We start from the raw sequence: 6,205 nt of genomic DNA, 5'->3' as shown, positions 1-6,205 counted from the left end.
TGCAATTTATTTGTCTCTCTGTTAGAACTACTAAGTCAGAATCTTTAGAAATGCATTTTATCAAGCTCTCCACTTCACTCTGATGCACTAGAAAGAAAGCTCTGTAACCATGGGCCTAGACCAAGAACACTAAGTCAGGATTTGAACACAAGAGTCTTTTAACTGCCACAGTCTATATTCATCTATGGCTTGGTTGCCTAAATGCAGATTATGGAGTAATGTACTGTACTTGTCTGCATTATAAAATATTCATCTGATATTTTTAAATATCGGATGAAATGAAAATTAGACAAAAGATAAGCAAAATAGTAATATTTACTATATCAATGATGACTCTTGACATCATAGGTATGATTTATATTATTTACTAAGAATGTGTTTCTTTGGCTCTGTTGTGTTCTGGTAGGTCTGGCCTCACTTTAGGACATGAAATTGAGAAGTGTGGAGGATGGAGTTCTTCAGTAAATTAGACCCTGAGTTTCAATTTACAAAAGTCCTTCTTTTGATAATTTTATATTCAAATGATCCACTGTGGAATTAAATGAAAGAGATGAATCAGGAGATGACTGTGAGTTACTTTGATAGATATTTTTATAATGATTACACACATACACACACACACAACACATTCTTGAAATTATATTGCCTTGTGTTAGAAAGAGCTTATTCTTCTCATAATGGCATCTTGATAGAATGTGGGTGGGCTGAATAGCTCCCAGAGCATCAGCAAAGCAGTGACATAAAATCATTGTTTTATTTTCTGTAGCTCCTCTGGATATCTTGGGGGAAATAATGTGAGTACTTACAAATGATGGGTAACTATGAATTCCAGAGACATGAGCCAAGGAATTGCATGACATCACAGTCTAAGGAAGGACAGGACATTTAATGCAGTCAGAATCTCATAATCTTTTTTTCTTTATATTTTACAGATATCTTCCTCTATCACCTAAATAACTATCTTTATCAAGGTTGCATGTGTCTTACATTTTTCCTTTTGATTCTTAACATTTTCACACTAAAACTGTGAGCTGTAAGCAGTGTATTTTTAATATTTAATACTATCTAGAAATAAAACAGAAAATGGAGAGCTTTGCTATATATACAAGCAAACAACCTAGCATTTTATTTCATTGCATGGCATCTACTTATGTAAAAGCCAAACTGGTATCTGTGCAGAGTGATTAGAATAGCGTGGATTTGTCAACTCCTCATTCAGAGGTTTATGAGAAAACTATGTAACCTCTGTAAGACTCAGTCTAGATCTGTGAAGTGAGACTAATAATCCAGCCCTAATAATAATAAATAAGATGCGATAAAGTAATATATGTAAGTCATCTACCCAAAATCAGGCCATGGATAATAACCAGTATGTGTATATTACTGTTGTTATTGTCTATACCAAATTACCATTTATTATGGTATATTAGAATACACAAATGACATGCCTTTTTAAGAGTTTTGTACAAGTTTTTTTTTTTTTTCCTGAGAAATTCCATCACCATTACCAAAATCTCAAATGAATCTTGGGCTTTTAACAAAAGCATTAGTTGGTAGAACAAAAGTTGTATATGTGTACTAGCCAAAAACTGATGCTTAAAAAAGGTGTTAACTGAGACAGCTTAACTGTAACTATTGGCTTTTGATGATTATAGATATAGATGTATTTCTTTTTGACTAATGTTCAGAACCAGGACCAGATTATAGAATCTACTTCATATTGTTAATGACTCCCTACCCCAGTTGACAAATTCATCTTACCTATCAACTTGGGACCATGAATGAAATGAGAGAATTAGAGTAGTTGCTTGACCACAAATGCTGACTCCAAACGTTTGTATTTTCATGATCTCTCAAGTGTCATTTTGCATTTTAGGACAGAACATTTGCAAAACAAAACCAGGTTGTTCACGTCTCTCAGGATAACTGGAGGGAAATTATATGAAATTTTAAAATAGCCACTGTAAATTCTCAAAATATGAGCCAACGATTTGTTTTTGGGTGACATAATTAAATGAAGTCAGTGCCATGATAGAATGGTGGTGAATCCTAAGCACCTCTAGTTAAAATGGAGAATACCATAAGTATGCCATCATGGTTAAGCTAAGGTTAATTTTTTTCTAGGTTTTCATTGGAATTCATTAGAATGAATTTAAGTAAATTCAACGAGATTGATGGGATGGTTAATTTTATAATCAACTTAACCAGTCCACAAGGTTTCCAGATATTTGATTATATGTTATTGTGGGTATGGCTGTGAGGATGTCTTCATATGAGATTAGCACTTGAATCAGTGGGCTGAGGAAAGCACATCACATGGGTAGCAGCATTCAATTCATTGAGGACCTGAAGAGAACATGAAGGTGGCATAGTCAACATTTAGTCACCCATATTTTATGTTGTGTATTGAATACTCATTTAAAACATCACTTTTCAACATCTGTTTTTTGTTGGGGTTTTTTTTTTTTTTTTTTTTCACTATCTGAAAAAAACTCTTTACTTTGCTTTTTAACCATTGTGAGGGGAAATGTTCTGGTTCCACGTTTAAAATTTTAGGAAGGAATTTGCTTCAGTGAAAACCTATGCACTGTAAACTTTAAAGAATACCCCAAAAGGTTATCTGATATCACTAATTATTCATTGAGAGTCAACAGTTAGTTATAACTAATTGAACTAATTGTAACTTTATCAAAAAAAATTACTCTTCTTTCTAGACATGTAAATTTTGTTCTGTAACAATTGATTTCCCCTCTGCTCCTCAAACACAAATTTGTGTTTTCCATTTGCACATTCCAGTAGTCGTAATCTATAAATATGTCTGTTCTTGAGTTTCTTTATTAAGTCAATTACAGCATCAGCCTGGCTGTCTCATTCATTAATAAGTGAATTAAAAGTTTAGTATGTCCATCTTTGTCTATATAACAGTCATGATTTTATCTTTTTCTGAATACTCTTTTGACAGAATTTTATAATTGTCTTTAGTAACAATATTGGGTTAATAATAACCTAAGCAAGTTACACAAATGGCAAAAAGTTTTTTTGTTCTTTTTTTAATTGTAAAGATAAAGTAACTGCCTCAAGGTGGAGCACAGTTTAACCTTGCTGGCTTAAGTAGTTTTCCTATCTCATCATCTATCATGGTTGGTTGAAATCAATTGAAATATCTTCCACCTATTACCTGCAGAATTCAAACAAGTTTCACACTGACTTGTTCACTTCAGACATTTTACACATTCTTTCTTATTTGATGCACATTCCACTTCACATCATTGTATATTGATTACTCCCTGTGTCAGGAATTCAATCTTAGAATCTGTCGGCCAGTCCTCATTACGAGGAAAGGGATTTCCTTGTTTCCCTCGGCTTCCCTCTGATGAGACTCTTTTCAGGCATTGTTAGTTTATGATTTCTTTCTTGTGTCTAATTCTTTTATATCTGCCCCTGCACAGGGGTTGGCACACAATAACCATTCAATAAACGTCAACACTGCTGCCAGTCTGGTTCTCTGAGACAAAAAGTTATTAAAATAGGAGAGTTATATAATGATTTATTGACTATAGCACTTGGACTCTTTAGTTCATAAAATCAATTTGCAAACTTTCAGGTAATATAACATACATATGTAAAAATAAATCAAAGTGTTGTTAATAGTGGAGGAAAAGAATAACCATAACATTTGTAACAGTATTTAAGGGTTTTAAAATAGGTTAATATTTAATTTTTTAAATAATGACATAGAGTGCTTGGAATTTTTTTCCCTTCTAAGGTTATTGGTTTAAGAGGAGAAAAGTCATAGTGGGCTTAAAATCTGACCCGTTAACTTTTCTGAGATTTGAGTCTTATGGACTGTGAGCTCAAAGAACCGAGTCTCTCAGGACACTACTACATGTAGATCTACCATCTAACACCATGCCTGGCATGAAATGAATGGACAAACCTAAACTTAAGTGCCCAGTTATGCCTGTGCTTATATTTGTAGAAAGAGAGTGTGTGTGTGGGGGTGGGTGTATGCTTGAATGTGGGGTGTTACAGTACTATGAGAGATCATTGTGGCACCACTTCTTCCTCTCTGAGACTGAAATATAGAAATAGAGGACTAACATAAAGTAAGCCTTATGGTGTCCACACTCTACCAAGGGGGACAGAATCTGAATTACTAGCAAATCAAGAATTAAATTTACTTCTTCAGAGTGAAAATACTATTTATTCTAGATTCGGTTTACTGATAATCACATAATAATTTTATTTATGGACTGTTCTTTTATAATTGGATGCAAAAGGTAATTATATAGGCATACTTTATTTTATCGCTCAATTTTTATTATAAGGCTAACCAGGTATTGTCACTTAAATAGTCACTCAAGTCAAAAGGGATTAAAATTGGGAGAAGGCAGCAGAATGCATGGAAAGTGTTACTCAGCGCACCTGAGTAATTTGCTGGTGGGAGGATGGTCCGAATGTTATAAATTGGTGAGCAGAACATTGCATAGTGTACACCGTGAGCAACAGCTAGTGGCCACTGAATCAAAGCTCCTCTGCCTTCGCCTTCAATCCCAATCCAAGAGGATGGAGAGTTTCTGCACCCTCATTACTGTGGACTAGCCAAACTGTTTGAACTCCTCCCAAATCTTCATAAAGCAAAACCCACAGGTGGCTTTCGAGGCCTGACTTAAAAGTTCAATTCTATAAAATCAAAAGAATGTGGAAACCACATGACAGTTCTCAATGCAGTAGAAAATCAGACTCCTGAGTGCTTCATTCTTCTGTACGTGTGTGTGGATATATCTGTCGAGAGGTCCCACTTCTGTGTATTCTTATTGGGCAAACCTTTAACACATGGCCAGTCTTTCTCCTTTGATGGCGTTGACCTGTGGAAAGAGTTTTCTGTCTCTTAAGAGAAAAATTAACAAGAATTTTTCTTTAAAAAGGGGAATATGTAAATATTCACTCACCTTGGCTAAAATCCTGAAAGTACAACAGGTTTGATAGATTTTTCTCTAAGGGCTGCATAGTAAACCTATTCTTGCCTTTGTAAGCCATACAGTCCTCAGACCTACACACCACTGCCACTCTAGCTGAACATAACAGTCTGTCAATGAATGTGTATGTCTGTGTTCCAGTAAAACCTTATTTATTAAAACAGTCAGTACACTAAATTTAGCCTATGGATCATGGCTTCCAAACTCTTGGGCAGAAAGTTCAGCTAGTGAGTAGATTAGTAAATAGACATATAGTTAAGTAAATATTTAAAATATACACATTGTACCCTGTGATAAACTGGCCAAACCTTGTTTGGTACATGTCAGTAACTGCCTAGGAGATATAACCATTATAATCAAAAGCTTATAACCTCTGTATTAGACTATAATGAAATTAGTTCTCTAAATAACAGATTTATTAGCAAATATGTCTCCAAATTTCAAATTTATTAGCAAGTCGACACAAAAGTTATGCAACCTTGGTAAAATTCAATCTCTGTGCTCTCTTTTGGTACTAAACAAACAAACAAACAAAAACTTCATGAAAGCTTCATCTGAAATAGATGCAGGGTGCAGATAGCCATATACTGGAGTTCAGAGATTCAAAAAAAAATATATCATCCCAAATAATGATGGGGGCATGGGAGTATTTGAAGATAAAGCTTGGTAAACAATAGACTTTTTTAGCTTCTAGTCACACAAGGAAGGGAGCAGGGGATACTGGAAAGGTATTTTTACAGTATTTGAGTCACTAAATTTACTAATGAGAGCCTCATTCAAATTCCTAACTTTCACTATGCCAGTTTTCTAGATCTGTGGCATAAATCAATTCTAAAGAAATTGAAAGCACCTACAATAGCTGCCTGTGGAAAGTAGACCTTTTGATGAAATGCCAGTTGACACGCCAACTTGGGAGTCCCTATGAGAGCATAGGAATACCTTTCAGGTACAGATGGAAATTTAACACACATTGATATCTCACTATCTGTGCTCAAAGAATTTTAGGTAAATTATAGACACCTGTAACCATCCCATTCTTTACAACAGGCTGGTTTTATATAGGATGCCATATAGCGATGTAGGCTTTGTCCATCAGAGTTTACCCTGCCTAGGGACGTTGAGCTATCCCATGCAGGGCAGGCTGGGGGGGGAAGGATACCAAGCTCAGAGAGAGGCAGGTGATAATCTGTGTGACAAAATTTATCAGGGCTGCACAAGATTGAGAC

This window comes from Condylura cristata, unplaced genomic scaffold, assembly GCF_000260355.1.
Source record: "Condylura cristata isolate star-nosed mole 26May11 unplaced genomic scaffold, ConCri1.0 scaffold00021, whole genome shotgun sequence".
Taxonomy (NCBI): domain Eukaryota; kingdom Metazoa; phylum Chordata; class Mammalia; order Eulipotyphla; family Talpidae; genus Condylura; species Condylura cristata.
Note: the sequence above shows the minus strand (reverse complement) of the source record.